The following is a 22,939-nucleotide window of genomic DNA, read 5'->3' on the forward strand; positions in this document are numbered from 1 at the left end:
TTTCAGAAGCTAGGGGATTAAAGGGTGCTCTCACCAACTTTCCATCCCCCCCTCCCCAATTATCAAACAAATGAAACAAACAGTCTGGGGGTGGGGATAATTTCGGACGCCTGCTGGTCTGGCTTTCCAGGACGGGAGGCAAATGATACAAAATAAACATTAGCTGAGCGAATTAGGGATGCAGGCTTTAGGCGGCCATCCTCAGCACACTACTAGGGAGTAAGTCCCACAGCACACACTACTTCTTGGTCCCTACTTTTTAGTACCATTTATCACACAATCCCTCCCTTCCCACAGCATGCAATCACTTCAGTGCACTCTTGGATCCCCCGCTCCCTCAACCCATATCATGCACTACCCGACTGCTTGGTAAAGGTAAAGGGACCCCTGACCATTAGGTCCAGTCGTGACCGACTCTGGGGTTGCGGCGCTCATCTCGCTTTACTGGCCAAGGGAGCCGGTGTACAGCTTCCGGGTCATGTGGAAGGTACCGTTTACCTTCCCGCTGGAACGGTACCTATTTATCTACTTGCATGTTGATGTGCTTTTGAACTGCTAGGTTGGCAGGAGCTGGGACCGAGCAATGGGAGCTCACCCTGTCACGGGGATTCGAACCGCCGACCTTCTGATCGGCAAATCCTAGGCTCTGTGGTTTAACCCACATCGCCACCCACGTCCCAACTGCTTGGTACCAGCCAACAAATCATCAACAAATTGTCAGTGGATAGAGAAAAGTTTTTCTCCCTCTCTCATAACGCTAGACCTCATTAACTTCCAGTGAAGCTGTAGGATTCAGAACAGGCAAAAGGGGGGGGGGACCCTTATTCATGCAGTACACAAACTGTGGAACTCACTTCCACAAGACGCAGGGATGGTCACCAACTTGGATGGCTTTAGAAGACAATTGGACAAATCCACGGAGGAGAAGGTCATCAATAGCTACTAGCCTGGATGTCTGTGCTCTGCCTCTACAGTCAGAGGTAGCAATGCTTCTGAATACCAGTTGCTGGAAGCCACTGGAGCAGAGAGAGCCAGTGTGGTGTAGTGGTTAAGAGCGGTGGACTTGTAATCTGGTGAACTGGGTTCGTGTCTCCGTCCTCCACATGCAGCTGCTGGGTGACCTTGGACTAGTCACACTTCTTTGAAGTCTCTCAGCCCCACTCACCTCACAGAGTGTTTGTTGTGGGGGAGGAAGGGAAAGGAGAATGTTAGCCGCTTTGAGACTCCTTCGGGTAGTGATAAAGCGGGATATCAAATCCAAACTCCTCTTCTTGTTGTTCTTGTTCTTGTTCTTCTTCTGCTCAGATCCTGCTAGAGGGTTTTCCAGAGGCATCTAGTTGGTCATTGTGTGAGCAGAATTCTGGAGCAAGCCATTGGCCTTTTCCTAACTGAAGATCCAAACAAACTGAGGTAAGAATGATGCCATCCAGGGCTCTAGGCACTAAATCATAACAAACACCCTCACCAACACATCTATCTCCTCTCACTTAGGGCCACAATGACTCCACTCCTAACTTCTCCTCAGGACAGAACTCTTTAGCACCAAACTTAACTTTACTCACTCCATACACCTGGCTGTCACCTGGGAGCACTATCTCTCCAACCCTTGGGCTCTCAGCTATCACCTGGGAGCTCATATTTTACAACTGATACTTGTGCATCCAGTGCAGAGGTTTCTCCTCCCCCAGATGACTTGTGTATATTTTTAAAAGTTCCCAGCGTTTAAATAAAGCTATTGCTATTTACAACTGCCTGCAGAATTTACAAGTGTGCACCCTGAATCTCTTAAAAGGCTACTTCTGCAGCAGCTGAGCAAGAAATATTTTGCCCTTGATTGATATGCAAATTTCAGCTAAACTAATTGGATTTCACAGCTGCCTCCCAGGATCCCATGTATTATTCATAGAGTTTGATTCTGCGCTATGGAGGATGTTAGAGCTAATAAGCTGGAACCCTGGCAAAATTCAAAACAAAAGAGTCATCACAATCTATATGGCCACACTTGAGTCAGATGACTCTTAATTTCCTACTGGATCAATGCAAAATAACCCATTCCCAATGCATCCAAAATCACAGTCATAGTAACCTAGATTTGGAAGGGACTTACGGTAGGTAGTTTAACCCCTGCTCAATGAGGAATCTGTAATGTAGTATGAAATGACAGCATTCTAACAGCTAACCAGGCTCTGCTTAAAGTGCCTTCATCAAAGGGAGCCCAGAACCTTCTAAGGCAGTTGGTTTCACTGTTGAACTGTTCTTTAGTGTTTGGAAGTTTCATCAATGTTTCATCAAAGTCAGCTTTCTTGCTATTTCCACCTGTTGGCAGTAGTTCTGCCTTCTGGAAAAACAGAGTAGAAGCCTGCTCTATCTTTTGTGTAACAGCCCTTCAGATACTTGAAGGTAGCTTTCATGTGTCTACTTTAATCTTCTCCAAAGGCTAAATAATGGTTGTGTCCTGGTTCCTCTGTCCCAAAACAGGCAGACAGAGACTCTTACTTGGAAGTAAGGAAGAGATCATTATTCAGGCAAGTAGCCATGCAGCAGACATAGAGCTCAGGAGTCATGATTCAGGAGGTTAGGAGCAAAGCAAGGCGGATAAGGATTGGACAGAAGAATCAAATGTCCATAAGGTACTTGTGTTTCACCCACAACCTCAATTTTTCTTGAGTTAAAAAATGCATACACATTTGTGGGCGCACATAAAAGCTCTGTGCAAGCAGGGAACTTATACAGGGGCATGTCGACCTAACCTACCTCACAGGGTTATCGTGAAGATAAAATAGGATGAGCTCCGTTCAGAAAGGAGGCTTTTTTAAAATAGAAAAAAAAGTAATTGATAAATATAGTCCAGATCAAACAAAGATCCTCAAGGCTGAGTGAAGCACAGAAATCATCCATCATGGATACCTGCTGAGCCACTAGAAGACAAACAGCATTGTCGTTAATGGAAATCGCTCAAATAATAGCACACATATCAACATAGCTGGCATATTATATCAGACCATAATACTTTAGAGACAGGGAACTGTATCTTCATATTGTATATTACGTAAGCTGAGCTCTGAGGAAAGCTGGGTGATGAATCCAAGTAAAAAATGGTCCAAGGAGAGGATACATCACCTGTCCTAAAAGCAGGGATGCAGACAATTTTTATCATTCAAGAGCCTCAGAATTTTTTTTTAACATAGACAGACAGACAGACATATTTGGTGGTGTTAACAACTGCTGAATAATACATAACATCACCTCCTTCTGTTTGATTTCACTATCTTTTCCTTTTCCTATTCAATTTAAGCGCATTCAAGCGCATTCATTCTCTTAGCAGCTCCTGCTTATCTTTCATCTCTGATTCTTCTCTATGTTCCCTTCTTTGGTCTCTACTGTGGGTTATTTCTTTCTTGTTAACCCCCCACCCACCCCAAGTATTTCCCTAGATATCACATCTTTATTCTTTTCCTCCCCCTTATCACTCCCTGTCTATTGCTAGTAAAAAAAAAAAAGTCGCTAAACTTATTCTCCTCCTTTCTCTTTTAAGTGTCCCATTTATTTTGGTGATAGATTTTGTCCTCCTCCAGTTTGTAATTTTATTATACAGACCTTGGGAGTCATAGTGGATAACTTGATGAAGGTGTTGACCCAGTGTGTGGCAGCTATGAAGAAGGCAAATTCCATGCTAGGGATCATTAGGAAAGGAATTGAAAATAAAACCTTCTGCTATCATAATACTGTTGCACCAGTTTATGGCGTGCCTGTGTTTGGTATACTGTGTACAGTTTGGGCCTCCAGGCGGATATTTGCAGGGTTGGAAAAGGTTCAGAAAAGGGCAACCAATGATGATCAAGGGGATGGAATGACTCCCCTCTGAGGAAAGGCTACAGCATTTGAGACTTTTTTTTGGTTTAGGGGGGGGGGTGGGAATGAGTAGCAGATGGCATGATATAAGTTTGCAAAATTACACATGGCATGGAGAAAGTTGGTAGAGAAAAGTTGTTCTCCCCTCACTTAGCACATCCAATGGATCTGAACGTTGGAAGACTCAGGACGGATGAAAGAAAGTCATCCTTCATAATTTAAACTATAGAACTTGCTCCCAGTGGAGGCAGTGATGGTCAACAACTTGTATGGGTTTAAAAGAGGACTGGACAAATTAATGGAGGACAAGGCTATCAATGGCCACGAGCTCTGCCTTCATGGTGATGCTCCTGACTACCAGTTGCTGATCAAGTCCTGCTTGGGGATTTCTCGCAGGCCTCTGGTTGGCTATTGTGAGAACAGGAAGCTGGACTAGATGAAGCATTGGCCTGATCCAGAAGGCTTTTCTCATGTTCTTTTTCCTAGTTTTGTATCTGTTTGAAATTAGGGTGCAGCTGCCCTTTGGCCTCCTGTCCCAAATAAACTGCCCGTTTCAGCAAGCATCCCACGTGGCAATGGTGAGAAAGCATCTCCCCCTCCACTGGCTTGGCCAAATAGCTTGCCTCAACTACATGCCCAATAGGTTGCAACAGGGAGGTGAGGCAGAGGAGCCCCCTCCATCAGCCTGGCAGCAGCTAACTGCCACTTGGAGCTTCTCTCTCAATGGTCATTCAGCTGCATTGTTTCAGAGGTCAAGGACAAACAGCCCTGCCCAATGGCCTGTCAGAGATCCAGTGCTACTTGGCTTCTCCCTTAGGCAGAGGGAAGTGACTGGCCAAAGCCAGAGTTTCATGGCTGAGTGGAGATTTGAACTCAGATCTCCCATGCACTCTAACCACTACACCACACTCCTTTCCTTTCCTCCCTAATGCATTTTATGTCTATCTTTATGTTGTAAGCCTGTGGGAAGGGCAGCTCTTGTTTGAAACGTATATACAATGCCTCAGTTTGTAAGTGCTTTATACTACTCTGGAATACAGGACCTAATATATCCTGCATATCCTTTGCCCATTGCTCCGGGGGCATCATTCCCCAAATGGTACCTCCTCGTCTGTTCTGCTGTGGGAAATTACTGGAAGAGAAATCGTATGATCCATTGCCACTTTCTGTCCCTGGCTACTAAGAATTCAAATGTACATGCCAGAAAATGCATTTGAATTCCCATCACCAACCCAGCTGTACAAAAGAGAAATGAAAATTGGGATTCACTTATACATTGCTAGAAAACAAGAAGAAGATGTATTAAGACATAGGAAGGTCCACAGCCTGGCATACGAGCCTTGGAGTTAATTTAGTGCCATTTAATCACAGTCCCTGGCCTTAATGGGATAAAAATGGAAAGTATAAACGCAGCACAATTAAGCGTGGTGCATAGGCCATCGCGAAATCTTAATCGCGCTTAATGATATATATTTGTCATCCAGACTGAAACAGGTTTAGAAAGTTGGGGGTTTTTTAAAACAAAGATGTTTTATAGCACTGAGCTTTAGTGCCAACCTCTTAACTGCTGCTGTAATTTCTAAATTTCCCATGGGAAAGAAGTAGTGTATGAAAGAAGCCATTAGCATGGAAAAGAAACTCATTCACATTTTGCCACAGGTGGAGATGGCAGTGCTTATAATAGGAGACACACTGATTTCCGTATGGGGGAGGTGCTTAGCCAATTACAGGTATGAAAGTAAGAATAGCCTGCTGGTTTGGGCCAATTCTAGTTCAGAATCCTGTCCTCACAGGAGCCAACCAGACACCTGCAGGAAACCTGTAAACAAGTACTTTTAAACATTTTGTTGGGGATAATTCAGACTAAAAATTCCCTGGTGTCAAAAGGTCATTTATGTATGCCATTCCTGCGGCCCGTGTTTAGCCCCAAAATGGAAAATGAGCAAGGTCCCAACTAAAGAAGAATGGCAGCTTAAGCTGATGGAATATGCGCAGCTTGCAGACTTAACATATAAAATAAGAGAACAAGAAGAGCATACGTTTAGAGAAGAGTGGAAAACGTTTATTGAATATATGGGGGGGAATTGTGTATACCTGAAAAGTTGGCAGCATTAAGATAAATTCAACAGTGTAAATAAGTTTTGATGGATGCAATAATGGAATACTGAATGGTTTAGTTTTTGTAAAATATGCAGGGATTTATGATATGCAAAAAGAATCATGGAAAGAGAAGAAGAGAAGTCATTGATATTTTAAGGATGTTTAAATGAGTATTTTAAATTGTAAAACAGAAAATTTAAATATTAAATCTTTTGATCACCAAGAGTCGCCATGTCACTTTCATTTTATTCTTCACCTCCTCCACACACAAAATGCAAAGCAGGGATGGGGTTACTGCCAAATACTGTTGAACTCCATCAACCCTAGGCAGCATACCTACTGGTCAGAAATGCTAGGAGCTGTAGTCCAGTAACATAAGGAGGGATGGGTTTTGTGGGAAGGAAACCCAAATTTATCATGTATTTTCAGAAGGCCCAGCCTTAAGCTGTGCATGTTAACTTTCCTTTCCTATCTCAAGTTCTCCTTTCCTTTCTGAAGACCCATCTGGCAAGGCCTAGCTGGGAAAGGGGGCAAGTAGGCCTTCACTGGGACCTGGGCAGTGAGAGAAAACCAGGCTTCTAGTGTTATGTATATGTCATCACCAGTCGCCCCATACAGTTGCTGCTCCAGACAGTTTTTATATGGGGGGGGGGGCGCTAGAAAATTGTCCTTACAAAAAGGATAATGAAATCTTTGGATTAGCAAAGATGCAGGCTATAAAATCTCCTTTCAGAGAGATTCGGTTCACTTACAGCATTTGCTGAACTGAGAGCCAAGCCACATGGCTCTTTCTTCACTTGTTCCAGGATGCACAATGAAAAAAGCCTGAGAAAGGGCAGGGAACAGAGCCTGCTGAGAGTCATGGGTTCCCTCAAAGGATCCTGGGAACTGCAGTGTGCTAAAGGTGCTGAGAGTTGTTAGGAGACTCCTGTTCTCCTTCCAGTTCCCAAAGGGGTTTAGCAAACTTTCTTCCCAGGGAACTCCAGCAAATTTAGCTCTGAGAGGCAAATGGGTTTGCTAACAACTCCGTAGACAGCACCCTTAACTGTGTGTTGTGAATGTGGCCTTTTTGGTTGTTCCATGACAAGCAGATTGTCACTTGGTGACAACAACACAGAAGTGGAGCTCCTTGGTGATAGCATATCCTTTGGATAATTTGTGAAGAAGAAACAGTAATCACCATTAATTGCTTCTCAAAAATGTAAATGTTTACCCAAGTTGCATTGGACACTCTTAATTTTTTTATTTTTGTTTTGTATTTTGCTCAGCTGTATTGCTGGCACATGTCTGTGTTTCAATCTTGCTTTATAGCCTGTTTTTTAAAAATGGTTTTATTTAATATTGTTTGCGTTTCCACTGTCATTATGGTATTTTCATTGCACACTGCTCTGAGATTTAAAAATAATTATATTTAGTGAAATAAATTGTTAATACACAAACAAACACACCCACACACACTTAAGCTGCTGTTCCACCTGTGATGCAAAAGCTATTGGTGCTGTCTATATTCCTCTGTGGGTGGAAAAGCAACTGAGGAAGGGAAATTTTCAGATCCAAAATAATCAGGGGGAAAGGGTTGTGCATTCAGTCCCTTCTTCCACTTCCAATTGGAGTTTTTCTTACTTTTTAGCCATTGAGAGATTGCTACCTATGTCTGTTAACATCTAGTTTAACCCTCACCCACTGCACTAATTCGTGTTGCTTAACTCTGATGGAGGGTGCAACTGTTGTGATTTAACCAAGGGGCCATAATTCAGTAGTAGAACATCTGCTTTGCATGTGGAAGTCCCCAGATTTGATCCCTGGCATCCTCAGACCGGGCTGGAATATAATTCTGTCTGAAATCCTGGTGGGCTGCTGCCACTCACTGTAGACAATACTGACTTTGGTGGACCCAAGGTCTGACCTGCGATAAAGCAACTTCTTTGGATTATCTTTTGTACTTGTTACCTTTTGCTCCCATTCTGGCTCTGGTTCTTAGAGACAACAGCCACTCTCTTAGTCTGACGCTATTTCAAAACCTGCAATGGGAAGGAAATGACCCTGATAAAACTTTTATGTTGCTCATTACCTTCAAAACTCATTTAGAGAATTGAACAGTCCGTGTGAATCCTCTGTCACAAGCCCAAAGTGGCAACTGCAGCTTTATCCATCACAAAGACATTATCTGGCCAAGAGCCAAGCCCATCAGAAGTGATGTCACACATAAATTCTACACCAAACAGATGCAACTTAGAAAGGTAGCATATATTGTCTTAACTCCAGAAAGCATTCAAACTCCCAGCTGAGAAGCCCTTCACCTTCTTTCACTAAAACCAGAGGGGAGAGGATACTTGTGGCCCTCTAAGTCTTGCTGAAGTACAACTCCAATTATCCCTGATCCCTGGCCAGTTATGCTGGGTGCTAGAGTCCAGTAGCATCTAGAGGGTCACTGGTTCCATATCCATGCCACACAAGCAAAGGTGCAGTGGTCTGGGGTTGCAAGCATTCAAAGATGCATTACTATTTCTGCAGCATGGTCTCCAATGCCCCGGAGCCACCCAGTCAGCTTGAGAGAGGAAGCTTACCACGGTACGTTTTGTACTGATTGGAGCCAATCAGAGTGAAAGGAAGTGAGTCAGCCACTGAGGATTGGTTCCTAGGGTCCCTCTGGAGAAGGTGTGCAGCATGAAGGAGCAGTTGTTCTATATGCTCCGAAGAATTTTAAAACCACTGGCAACACAAGGTGCTTCAGTTTCCAGGGAATGGCGTGCAAGTTCTGTTCTGTACAACGGAACTTCAAGGAAAACACAACTGAAGCCACCCCAAAATAAGATATTAGAGCACTCCAAATCATTTACCCTTGCATGAACACAGAAAATAGATCTAGCCGAGAGGCAGCACATGGAGAGACACACTGATCGTTGCAATACATCCCTAACTGTTGTTGTATAATTATAAAATAATCAAGAAGGGTGTGTGACTGAGGTGGCATGGTTGTGATTATCATGGGCACAGGCAAACTCCGGCCCTCCAGATGTTTGGGACTACAATTCCCATCATCCCTGACCACTGGTCCTGTTAGAGATGATGGGAATTGTAGTCCCAAACATCTGGAGGGCTGGAGTTTGCCTGTGCCTGGGCTAGAATGACCCTCAGGGTCCCTTCCAACTCTTATGATTCTATGATGGGGGCCTTCATAGAGCCTGAATTTGGTGCTGCGCTATGTGGTGCATAAAGGAGCATTTTCTTCTTGGTCAATCCTGAATCTGTTGTCAGTTCCTTTTGCTGGGTGTCCCTAGCCCTGACTAAAATTCTGTTGCTCAGCTTTTAGGAAATTGTAAATGCTAGAGGTGTTCAGAGTTGGATTAACCAAGAAGTCAAATCATCTAGAGCAGCAGTCTTAAACATTTTCACACCTGGGTCATGCCTTTACCCTAAACATGCATTATGGGACCCGATTCTTGATTTCTGTGCAGGGTGGTAGTGCTGCTGGACCTTACAAGTTGAAAACCAGCTCTCCAGAATAACTGTCTATTTACACCCAGGAAGACACTTTCATTGTATTTTATTAATTGCCACACATCTTCTCTTTTTCTGCACTCTTCTTCCTACTCTGAACATGTATTCATCGCTTCACACACCCAAGTGTATGCCAAAGCATTTCACAGTAATAAATTCAAAATGCATTAAGAAGTTCAATAAAACAATGCAAAGTACTAAAAGTGTTCATCAAAGGGGGGCGGGAATCAGCACCTCAGTCAGCACAAAACATACATTCCTTCCACACAGCCTAAACCTCAACAGCCTGACCACCAGGGCTATCCAAATACCTGAGAGAATAATATGCCTCTGCTTGGCACTGCAAGATTGGCAAAGTTAATGCCAGTCCAGCTTCCTAGGGAGGTCATTCTGCAAGTTGGAGGGGGGGTGTTGCTACCACAGAAAAGGCCAATTTTCATGTTACCACCCTCTGAGCACCCTTGGAAGGGGACTCACAGAGAGGGTCAGATGCCAATCCCAGGGTCTGAGTATGTTTGTACGTGGAACGGCAATGGCCTGTGCAGAAAGGTCTTCCTCCAAATGGTGGTTGTACCAGTGGCAAAGTGTGGGTTGCCAGCGCACGGGGGTGGGGGTGGGAGGGAGGAAAACGGGCAGAGTACACATGCGCATTCAACTGCCTAATAGTGTCTGTGTCACCCAGGAGATTGCAGCCACAGAAACAAGAAAAGAGGAGTTGTTCTGTTGTCTGGAGATGTCACGTACTGCTTCGCCTGGAGAAGCTTTTTTCAGTAGAGACCAGCTACAGAAGCACGCAGCTGTATTGAGGCAGCACAGGGTGTTCAAGTTTTGCTAAGAATGTTGTGTCCAAGGCAACCACTCCTCTGCTTTCCCCATCCTATGCCAATGGTTGATATCTCTGGTATGAAACCACCTTAAAAACCCATCCTTCTCCTTATGCAAGAACTATGGAAAGATTTACACTATGCATTTAAAGCACACTCTGTGCATTCTCGAAGCACATGGCTTCCCCCGCAAAGAATCCTGGGGACCGGACCATAATTTTCCCCTCACAGGGGCTACCATTTCCCTTGCCTACTGTTCCCATGATTCATTTTGGTGATGCCATCTGCTTTAGACGTGTGTTGAATGGGCATTCAATGTTTGGTGTTCTTCTGCTCTATCTTTCCCATTGATTTCAGTATTTTGCAGAGCAGACGTCTTGGAGAATGCTGCTTCTAAACTGCTCTACTAATTAAAATGTGTCATTTTCTGCCCTGGCGCAAGGCAATTTTATTTGTAATTAGTATGGCTCAGCCCTCAAGCAACAGTTCTCTGCAACTCACTTAACAAACTCTTTGGAACAGCAAAAAAGAAAAAGAAAAAGCAGAGAAATATTTGATGGCTTTGGTCGAAGCAATGCTCATATAAGGAGTCAGCGAAATCAAAGCTGACGTTGTCTTAGGAATGAGGTTTCACCTTTGGCTGTCTGAAACATTAGCTGCTGACACATCAGAAGAAAAAAGTGATGGTAGACCTTTAAGGTCATCCTTCATAGGAAGAGGAGGAGAGCGAGGGGGAAAGAATTACGCTTTTTAAATATGACAGATGCATAACTCAAGGAACAGCAAAAGCATTGCAGCTCGGCCATTGGATCTTTTTGGGGGGGTGGGGTGGGGGGGATATTCATATAGTTCCAACAAACGCCATGAATTACAAAGGAAAGAAATGAGCCTACAATCTCCACTCTGATCTCTGATCCCTTCTGGAAGGGATCTTATGGAAGAGATATTGTTCCAAATATGTGAATAGGAAATGAGATAGCAAATGGTTCAATACCACATTCTGACCATGGTAAAGAACATACAAAGCACAGGAATAGTTACAGTGGCCTTTAGCCAGCCTGGAGGGGTGGGGAGGAATCAGCCTAATTTAGTAATTATTTAACTCTGCACTTTCTATGAACTGTAATAAATGTTGTGCGTATACACAATGAATCACTGAGAGCTGGTGCAGAGTAGTAGCTAAGAATGTGAGGTTTGAAGTTCCTAGCTCAAAAATAATCTCAGCTGTGGATACAGTGGTTGGACTTCAGCAAGCAACTATCTTGATCCTATGCCTATTGATTTGTAAATATGTCACACTGTGTTCAGCTGGACGTACTCTCAAGAAATTGGTCACCTGCGGATAATAACACTGACCTACCATACAGGGCTGCTGTAAGGGGAAGGGCTGTAGTTCAGTGGCAGAGCATCTGGCTGGCATACACAAGGTCCCAGGTTCAATCCCTGGTGTCTCCAGGTAAGGCTGGAATGTCCACTGCCTGAAATACTGGAGAGCTGCTGCCAGTGTGGACAGTACTGAACTAGATGGACTGATGGTATGAACTGATAGAAGGCAGTTTCCTATGTGCCCAAGGAGCCCTGAAATAATGTTAGTGCAAGATGGCTTAGCAGTGTAAAAATGAAGGCTAAGCTGGTTTTTCCAGATGAGGTATCTGCTGGGAGAGACGCTGTTAAGAAGAACAAAGGTGTTGATGACCAATCATCAGCTGCAACCCTAAATCTGAGTAACCTGATGATATGGCATGAATGTCACTGCACTAGTGGAGACAGAGATACACCTGTGGTACACAATGCTTACACTCTCAACAGCTCCCCCAGGGCAAGGGCAGCCCAGCCCATTCTGCCACCTGAGGCGAAACAGGAAGGTGTTGCCTTGTGAGTTGCCACCCCGCCAAAGCACTGAGGTCTCACAGCAGCTCCTTCCAGGGTCTGGTGAGTGCAACCTTCCTGAGACCCAAGCAGCGGCAGAACTACATTTTGGGGGCCCTGAAACTTGAACTGTCCTGGGGACCCCTTTGCAAGCAGTAGTGAGGCCTGGGCAACCACTGTTGTCTTCTTCAATGGGGTTGTTCCATGGCTGATCACCACACTTTGCCATATCTGTGCTACTGACTGTCAAACTTTGGGATTGTTGAAATATATACAACACAAAATGGATCAGTTTCACTCAATTCAGTGTGACTCCAGTTGGGTCTACTAGACCCAAAAATGTTAAGCAGGGGCTTCTGGGGCCCCTCTGAGATCAGAGGCCCGGAAGCTTAAGCTTTCATTAGTTTCAAAGATCTGCCCCAGACACATGTGAGGCACTCCCATGAAATTTTGCAGGGCTCTCAGGAAATCTCACTGGAACCCAACCCAACCACTTTTCCTTGCTTCTTTGGAAATGCTACTTGGATTCCACTGCTTGAAGTGGCTGCGTCAGTCTACCTCCTGGAAGTGCCAGCAACTTGAACATTTTGCTTAGAGTAAAGCCTTTTGCCTAGCCGTACAGTTGTGCTAAGAGCAGGCCCCTTGTTACAGTAAAGCAAGTGTGAGGGACCTTTGGCCTTCCAGATATTGCTGAACTACAACCTCCACCATCCCTGGCCATTGGCCATTCTTGCTGGGGCTGATGGGAGTTGTAGTTCAGCAACATCTGATGGGCCAAAGGTCCCCCAAAGAGCAGTTGGGGGGGAGAAAGTGATATGATAAAGCCACGGGTGCCCAGTGAAGAAAGTGAATAAGGCACAACGTTCAGCCTCATATATGTGTCCAGCTGGGCTGCTGCCAGCATCTAAATTCATCACCATACCACAACTGAGCCCATTTTCATTCATCAAGCTCTCTCTTGTCTCTTCATATCATTGTTGAAATGGCTTCCATAGCAAGCCATCTGCAATACTTTTGTTTTTCTCTAATTACCTTTGGATTATTAAATCATCCTTTGCTTCCAATATCTGTTGACAGGCATTGATACTGCCCGCGAGCTTGCTTTTAATAATAATTAAACCTCTCACAGAATTGAGTGTAAGTGCACACTTTCTGTGTTTTGTATCCCTTCCTAGATAAGCCAGCTTTCATTAAAAAGTATATATTAAACATCATTTTTATCTTAGGAACATGTATTCTTATAATTCTATCTTTTTAAAAATGTATTTTTATTAAAGATTTTCTTGATTTACAAAGGTATGTGCAATGTCTCTCCTATTTTTTCCCCATGTAACTTTTTTTTTTTTTTTTTTTTGCAAATCGGTTTCATTTGTTTAGGAAGAATAGGAGGAAAGAGGTGGAGGGGGGGAAAGCTGAGTGGGGGTGGGGTCAGGTGGTGATGTTTCTATTTTACTTAATATATGTGGGGTTTTGTGTCAGCGTTGCTTGTGCAGGTTCTCAGCTGCTATGTACTCTTATAATTGAACAGTTTGACATCTAGCATAACCATAGAACAATTTTGGATTTCTTAAAAGGTAGTAAATAGGTAAAATTAATATTGTATTAAAGGCAAGTGATTAAATAATGTAATAATTGCTACTGTTTATCCTGCAGTAATACACAAAGGAAAATTACAAAAGTGGGGAAGACAAATGAAGGTTTGGAATCCAAACTTAAGTATTCATCATTCCTATATCTATAACATGTGACACCTCCAGGCTGTCAGTATTTTGTGCGAAGGATTCGACCACACGTTGGGGAATTTTGGTTTGTGCAATTAAAGCAGATTAAGGTGTTCAGTCATGCTACTGCAACACACACACACCCCTTTTAAAGCAACAGGTTTTTGCAGGTAGGAAAGTGATGGGGAAATGCTTTGAAAGATGTGGCATGAATTAATGATTAACAGGAAGACGTATAACCACCTCCATAAGCAAATCAAGATGAGTGCAGTTTTGCATAACCTGCCTGAAGACAAATCTATAAAGATCTGATATAGCCTGTCTTTCATGTAAGCTTTGTGCAAATGGGGATGAAGATGTAATACAGAGGTCATCTGAAGATCATCAGGACAGCAAAACTGGGCAAAACTGACAGACAGGGTTGTGATTTCTGCAGACTTAAGAGTGGTGACTCCTCATGTATTCAGAGTGCTCGTTCATTTGCAAAAATTTTTAAAAAAACAACAGCCTGAGAAGGATTGAGCTTGATCCTAGATCTCAAGTAAGCATGGAATGTTGAGGAAGGACACCCGTTAGGAACTTCCAAGCCTACAGATGTTGTTGAATGACAACTCCCATCATCTCTGACCATTGGCCATGCTGGCTGGGGCTGATGGGGTTTGTAGATGAGCAACATCTGGAATGCTCCAGATAGAAGGCTGACCTAACTGGTATTCAAACAACTGGATAGACATGAATAATATTTTCTTGATCTGCTGTGTTTTTAAAACTCTGTATAATTTGGTGAGTGGTCGGAGTGCAATGTTTGAAGTGCAGTTTAAATCTCCACCTTTATGTTTATTGTTCTTCGCAGTGCAGTTTATCAACAGAATATATTCGCAAGAACTAAAGCAAACTCCATGATCATTAAAACATTCAACATTCACACCCAAATAGCTACATAATGCCATCAGCCATAAATATTCATAAATGCTAATGGCTACAATCCCTTTTTAATTGCTCAAGACAACTTTAATGAGGTTCTAGCTGGCAGCCAGCCAGATATGAGGACCTGCCTTGTGTGTGAGAGTGCAGAAACAATCCATTTAACTAGCAGCAAAAAGACCAAGGGTGCAATCCTTGGGAATAAGCCCCACTGAACATAATGGAACAGTAAAATTAAAAGTGCCACCTGGAGACAGCATTAGGGAATCACAGTTCTTGAGTAAACAGAGCTGCTTTAAAATCCCTTGTAAATGTCCTCTGAACGTACAGAGAGGGAAGTGTGGGATTGAGGTTTTTGCTCCTGTCTCTTACTTCCATATGTACATTGTAAGGTCAGAATGTTCTGCATGTCTGGTGTGCTACCAGGTCATAGGTGCCTGCTCCCTGGGGCCCTGGGTGCCCGAGTACCCACAAAATTCCCCCTGAAGGGGCTGGGCACCCACAAATTTTGGTGCCAGGGCCATCCATGCTGCCCCAGGCACCCACGGTCGTGGGGCTAGGCTGGCACTCCTATACCAGGTCTACTGGCCTCACTCTTTCCATGCTTTCTGAAGTCCCAAATAAACTGAGGAATCAAAAGAGCCTCATTATAGGAGACAAGACTGCACCTTTCTGTCCAGGCTCCTGTTCCACCTCACCCTTCACCTGATCATCCCCCTCCTCCCATGATGCTCCACTGGGGCTCTCCAATCCACATGAAGGTGGGTGGGGAGAGCTGGCATCCCTGCTCCCCACCTCCAAAGCAACTGAAGTTGGGGTGGGAAGGGGAGATTTCCCCACCTCCAACCCAGGTTCCCACCACTTAGCCCCTTTCTCTACTCCCTTCTCCTGTGTCAACTCAAACCAGATCCCTACAGGCTTCATGACTTGATATAAGAAGATATAGATTTCTGCTCTGGACCATATTCTTGCAGAGCTGTCTCTATTCTGCTGCAGTTCAGCCTCTGAGAATTTTTTTACATGATTAATTATCATTACGCTATTCAGCACAAGAAAAACAGTGGGACATGTCCACAATTATGCATTGTTCTTTTCTGTTTCTCTTTTTATTGTGTTAAATTTTAATTGATTTCCTGATGAGTTGTGTGTTACAGCACTCATAATATTTTATATATTTTGCAGTTGTTTTTTAAAAATGTATTTTTATTAAAGATTTCTTGGTTTACAAAAGTATGTGCAATGTCTCTTTTTTCAAGTTACATTTTCTTCAGATCAGTTTCATTTGTTGAGACATTAGTGTTAAATTTGGAAGAAAAGGGGGAAGAGGTGGAGGGGGGATGGTGAGTGGGGGTGAGGTCAGGTGGTGATGTTTCTATTTTACTTAATGTATGTGTGGGGTTTTGTGTCAGTGTTGCTTGTGCAGGTTCTCTTTACTATTTGCTTGTGTTCCTTTGATGGTGAGAGAGGTTGGGGTTGGCCATGGGTGTGGTTGTTTGTTTGTGATTGGCTGTGGTGAACTTTGTTTTCATGTATGTGTGGGGTGGGCGGGCGTTTTGGAGCAGGTCAGCCATATTGATTTGTATGCTGTTAGTGGATTCTTGTCGTCTTGTTGGGCTGTGTATGTGATAAAGGGGAGCCATACCAGGGTGAAGGCATCTTCTATTTGTCCCCATGTCAGTTTCAGTTTATTGATTAATTTTTCTAGTAAGGCTGTTTCCCATACTATTTGGTACCATTGGTCCATGCTTACACCTGACAAGTCTTTCCAGTGTCTGGCTATGATGTTTCTGGCTGCTGAGAGTAGGTGGGTTATGAGTTCTTTGTTATGTGAGTGGGCATTATTATCTTGGAAGATGTTTAGTAGGGCCAGTTCTGGGGTTATTTCTAATACTTGCTTAGTTATTTTACATATTTCTTTTATGGCTGTTGTCCAGAATAGTTGGATTTTGGGACACTCCCACCACATGTGGAGGTATGTGCCTGTGGAGGTGCACCCTCTCCAGCATTTTGGTGAGGTTCCTGGGTGTATTAGCACTAATTTCCTTGGTGTTAGGTACCACCTGTAGGTGAGTTTTAGATTGAGTTCTTTCCTTTTCGTTAATATGGATTTAAAAGGGGGGGGGGGGTTAGACCACATTCTGGTCCACTCAGTGTGGTTAATCTCATAGCATTGTTTGTGAACTAAAGCAGGAGCAGCAGCAAACAAAGATCCCTGCAGGATTGATTTCCATTCTAGAGATGGGACAAATAAGCAATAACTGGCAATTTCTGTTCCTGCTTCAGTTTCCAAAGTAATTCGGAAACATCTCTATTGTAACTCTAGATTCCTCATCCTGAAAGGACTATGGTACCAGTTCAGATTTGGGAGTCTGTCCACTCTCTTTGGGATCTTTGTAAGAAATCAGAAAACTTCTTGGCATGTTATTGTCTTATGCGGAGGGTATTGTTCTGCAGAGAGGTATATTAGGCTAGCCCCCATCTGCAGTCTGGGGTGCTATTGTCTATACGCAGGCTAAGAACTGGAAATGAACTAGCCTTTACTATAAAATTTCTTTTTAAGGACAGAAATCCACAAATAGGATTGGAATCATCCATTGAAAAATGAAGTGTTATGTACCTGCTCCCCCACCCCCTGTTTCTTGGGGAGGAGGGAGGAGGAATATGAGAAGCATTTGCTCAAAAACCCAGAACTTGCCTATGATCCTAAAGAGGATGACGACCCCCTGATTTAAAATCAAATGGCTCTTTCCCCTGTATCAATGCAGCAGTAATCCCAAAGGCACAAAATACAGGCAACAGACACACGCTAGGTAAAAGGAATAAATATATCTTTATTAACAAAGCCACCAATCACACTTTGAAGGCAACAATCTGTATTCAGGTAGACACAACATCAATATATAATTTCATTTTCCCAATTTTTTTCACAGTGCAGATCAATATATAGTTCTCCCCTGTTTCATTTTTTAAAATCTTCTAAATAACAGTCATCAGCATCCTCTAAGAAAAAGTGTGATACAATTACCTTCACCCTGTGACATATTTGTTCTTTCTCATTTGTAACTCTAATTTAAAAATAGATAAAATTTTGAGCAGTTTTACGCAAAGGGCATTTATGGACCATTTCACACATGTTAGCCCTGCTTATTTGTTCCATGTAATTGTTTATCAGTAAAGAGATAAGTGCCGGGATCAATGGTGTCTCTGTGGCTGTCTCCCTGTACCAGTCCAGATCACCACAAATCTGCCTACCTCTGAGCACACCAACCATGTGGAGAAAATAAAGGTGACCTGTGCATGAGAACCAGTGCTAAGGAAAATCAGGTTTCTTGGTATACAAGCAATAAGCAAGAACTGATTCCAAACTGCAGTCCTAGCTATAAATTAACCTGAAATCACTAGGCTCTTTGGAGTCTAATTAACAATTAAGGCTTACTGGGAGCTCTTGTGCAAAAAGCACTGGATGGACCTGTGCAAATCTCTCCAGAGATGTCAACAGAGTTTGAGGTTAAGTCAACACAAATTTATTCTCACCAGCTTTGGCCGACATTAACTGCAAGATATTCACCCCACCACCCTTTTTTGAGGGTGCTTCCGCATCAGGGGTGGGGAATCCTTTTTGCCCAAGAGGCCAGATATTTATGTCCCCCGCCCCTTTCGGCCAACTTTTAACAAATGGGTGGGATGCCCTGCTGGTCAGTCATCTGACATCATAACAACATCAGATCACCAACACAAGTCAAAGCAGAGTGCTTCCCAGTTGCCTGACAGCCTGTGGATTGTTGGGTGCTTTGGAAGCACTGAGTTCAAAGAGCTTTGCAAGCCCTGTGCTCTGGGCCTTGCAAGTGCTGAGCACTGGTCTTGCAAAGGGCTTTCTGCAGCGCTTCCTGAATGCCAGACAACCAGCTGTTCAAGGGGCTTACCCTATACTTGGTGCTTTGAGAGGGCTCCCTAATGTTGATTCCATGCATCCACACGGCAACTGGGCCAAGAGTCACTCTGATCCCCATTCAGAAAAGTTGTGCAGGCATGACCACCCAAACTTCAAGGCGGGAAGGTCCAAGGACCTGGGGTAGACTTTGGACTCCCTGGGGATTAGAAATTAAATCTTCTTGTTTTGAGCAATCACAATCGGATTTTGAAATTAAGAAATGCATTCTGCAGCCCCTTTGTAGACTGGTAGAGCTGCAATCAAAATAATCCAAGGCCATTTTGCCACTGTGTCGCACTGAGATAAGCCATGGCTTGGTTCAGCATGTCATCTGAATCTCATGGTTCATCTGTCTCCAGACAAACCACAAGCCTAATGTTTTTTTCTGGGAGAGCTAAACTATGAACCCAGGTTCGGATGACATGCTAAAGCCAACCATGGTTTAGCGCACCACTGCAGCAAAATGACCAGGGAGGAGCAAAGCAACTGGAATCTCATCTCCTGAACAAATGAGGGCAGTGTGTCTTATGCTGTAGAGCTTTTACTCTGATCCAGTTTAGCACCTTACCCTCTGCTTTGATGGGAGATACTAATGCATTCCTTACAACCAATGTGTCTGGTCTTAGTCAATCGTGCATTGAAACAGTTGTGCACGTGTTATTATACTGTTCATATTAATGTGGACAATCACTCCTTATATATTATACCCAGTGCTTTTTTTCTTTAAAAAATGTTTAGGGGTACTCTCATTTTGACTCCAGAAAATCACCATTTTATAGTTCAAATCGGAGAAAATAAATACAGTAAATGGACAAAAGTACAAAGATTCACAAAATGTTTAGGGTTATGTGTACCCCTGCGTCCCCCCAGAAAAAAGCACTGATAATACCTGTTTAAACCAAACCTCCAGGCAGATCTGATAATTTTAACCCTTCCCTCTTTCTGTCAAACTCCACTAATTAAATCACCACCAAAGTGGCAAACTTCTGTGCATCTGCACGTGCTACTAGAAACCAGATGCTTAAATCTCCTTGCCAACTGCACGAGCGCTTAGCAACCCATTCTAGTGTGACTGAATGTGCAACAACACAAAGACACACTTCCTAGCACTTTGCTGCGCTGTTAATTCTACATAGTCTTTTGCTGGCCTGTAAGCTGTAAAACTGTATTTGTTGATTGTAACTTAGTGGCTGATCTGTGATCCTAATAATAAAGATTCACTGGTTTATTGTGCCTTGCACCAACCATTTCCAACTCCCAGATGCTTCTGGCACAAAACTATGTATATTATCTTACTACTGTGATACTTCAGAATAGTTTTTCTCAGAATAGACCCATTGAAATTAATGAGCATGACTAAGTTAGGCCCGTTAATTTTAATAGGCGCACTCTGAATAAAAATCAATTGGTTACTACTTGATGTGTCCTGAGATGTATGCTGTTCAGACCACTTAGTGGTGACCAGCTCCTGAGATGCTGCACTTGTTTGGCACGATTCCTAGAAAAGGTGGGTGCTAGAGATGAATTAAAGATCGCATTTACTTGGAGGAGCACAGTGCTCAGAACAAACAAGCACTGGTTCTTATAGATGCAGCAAAAAACCTGCATTGTCATATTGTGCATTCCACTTTGTAACTAATGGGTATGATATACAGAAGCCCTGCTCCAGCAGCTACTGGATACACAGAAGAGGCTACTTCAAATATGTTGAGGGGAAATCAACTTTGGAGAAAACAGACCACTTGTTTTCTCCTGCTCTGGAGGTAGGTCTCGAACCAATGGCTTCAATCTCCAAGAAAGGAGATTCCAACTAAACATCAGGAAAAAACCTTCTGACAGTAAGAGCTGTCTGACAGTGGCAAGAGGTTGTAGACTCTCCCTCCTCTGAAGTTTTTGAGCAGAGGTTGGGTGGCAACCTGTCAAGGATGCTTTTTCTGAGATTCCTGCATTGCAGAGGGTTGGGCTAGATGACCCTTGCGGTCCCTTTCAACTCTGCAGTTCTATGATTCTATGATTGTGCCCCATGGAACTCTGGCTTGTAGCAATAACCTTTCCAGCTTTTGGCTCGGTTTGACCTCACACCTAGAGGAAGCTATTGAGCGAAATGAGGGCTCTTATATCTCAGCCTCTGATGGGTTTGGGGAGCTGCCAAAGAGTCATTTGGCAATTCACTTCTGATTCAAACAAGCTGCAGTGCTCTTCAAAAGGCCCAAACATCAGTTGCTTCTAAATGAGACTTTGCATTTAATAATCCCTTTTCTTTCTTTTACGTAGCTGGCAGGTGGAACATCAAAAGTTTTCTTTTTGTATCTTTCTCTAAAATTTCTTTTGCCTTCTCTCTCTTTATTTAGGGTATTATTTCTTCTTCTTCTTCTTCTTCTTCTTCTTCTTCTTCTTCTTCTTCTTCTTCTTCTTCTTCTTCTGGAGTTCCATGTCTGGGGCCTTTTATTAAAGTCTATAAACTGTATACTCATGGAGGTGGTGGATGATTTATGGAGGACCCTGGGTGAGAGACAGGGAAAGGTAGGTTTCCCGGGATGAAAGGCTGGGAGGAGCTACAGTCTGTAAGGGATAATAATTACTTTTAAGAGAGGATCCATATTCCACTTATCTGATTTGTATTTCTGTAGTCACTATTTTACTGTGTTATGGAATTTTTAAATTACAAATCTCATTCGAACCTGCCTGGTTAAAAAAACCACAACCAAAACAAAGCTAGATTGCATCAGCCCGGAGGGCTGTAGTTATCAGACCAGGGGTAGAGAAAGAATCTAACTCTTTCCTTTCTTAGCTCTACTGAAGCCCTTAGGAGAACTCTTCTAAAATTGGCATTGACTTTGGGGGGAAATCCTGCATAGGCATTCTCTCCCCTCTGCACAAATACTAGCTTAAAAGGAGGTGTTTTCTAACTCAGTGCAATCTGGTTTCTATCTGCCTGGTTGCTCAGTCAACTTCTCTAAATGAACCATTTAAAAAATAAATTTAGGACCTAAAATTCAAAAATTAATTTATGATATGTCTAAAATGACAACATGTGCCAAATCAATCAAATATTTATCAATTCACACATGCATACATTATTTCACATGAACTATAATCCAATTACGAACATATAATAAAAATGTGGAAAACCAAAAATCTCTCAACTTTGGGTAGAGCAGCTACAATTCAAAAGGTGTTTTTAACCTTGCTTTCTATTTTTATTCCAAACCTTATAAATGATTGAAAACACGGCAACTTACAATGATGACTTTTATTTTCCAAAACCGGAAACCTAGACCAAGGTAAATCCTTTTTTTATTAAGCAGAGCTAAATCCAATGAATGGAGTACACCTAATTTATATTTCTACTGCTCTGCATTTCAACTGAGACAATTATTATATATAATAAAAGGGGAACTGAATCAACACAGAATAGACACTGAAATTAAACTTTCCAAACATCTCTCATTAACAAGCTCTTGCATTTAAGGATCTTAAACCAAATCAATTGAACTCTTTAACAAATACATTTACTAATTGTACTATCCAAATATGGACAATCTGACAATGTAAATTTGCACCTATTATGTCTCCATTAATCCTATTATCGTACCACCCAGATTTTTTTCCAGCAAGGCAATCTGAACACTGGGAATCCAAAGGTTTAGACACATTACAAGATTTATATACGAATAATCAACCAATATCTATTAACCTGGTAACATTAACTTTGTCAAACATTTACACAAACTAGATTTTAATCAAATTCATACTTTTAGTACAAAAGAACATTTAAAAATACAAGCTTTGAGACTCTTAAGGCAATTTTAAAATTTATTAAGCACAATGGAGGTGGAATGATTAGTTTCTAAATTGTACTCTAGCTTATGGATCTATGGATATGGGAACTAGATACTGGCACACAAATTACAGTGGTACCTCTGGATGTGAACGGGGTCCGTTCTGGAGCCCCGTCCACATTCAGAAGCGAATGCAACCGACATCTGCGCATGCGCGGTTTGCGACTCGCCGCTTCTGTGCATGATGTCATTTAGACCATCTGCACATGCGCAAGCAGCGAAACCCAGAAGTAACACGCTCCGTTACTTCCGGGTCGCCGCAGCGCGCAACCCGAAAATACTTATCCCAAAGCTACTTCAACCCGAGGTATGACTGTATTCCCAAGGACTGGAATAAAATTTGGGAATTGTGACCCTTAAAATCTGTTTCCGTTT

The 22,939-nt window shown here is 42.8% G+C and overlaps 1 long non-coding RNA gene across 4 annotated transcripts in view; it reads left to right on the forward strand.

The window, feature by feature from the left end:
- The window catches only part of LOC114588810 (uncharacterized), a 117,050-nt gene that overhangs the window by 59,281 nt on the left and 34,830 nt on the right, over nucleotides 1–22,939 (forward strand). For all 4 annotated transcript variants that reach the window (XR_013391448.1, XR_013391447.1, XR_013391450.1 and 1 more), the window contains one exon: nucleotides 1,306–1,410. This is a non-coding gene — a long non-coding RNA (uncharacterized LOC114588810). The remainder of the gene's footprint in view (nucleotides 1–1,305; nucleotides 1,411–22,939) is intronic.

The sequence above is a fragment of the Podarcis muralis genome, chromosome Z, assembly GCF_964188315.1.
Source record: "Podarcis muralis chromosome Z, rPodMur119.hap1.1, whole genome shotgun sequence".
Lineage (NCBI taxonomy): Eukaryota > Metazoa > Chordata > Lepidosauria > Squamata > Lacertidae > Podarcis > Podarcis muralis.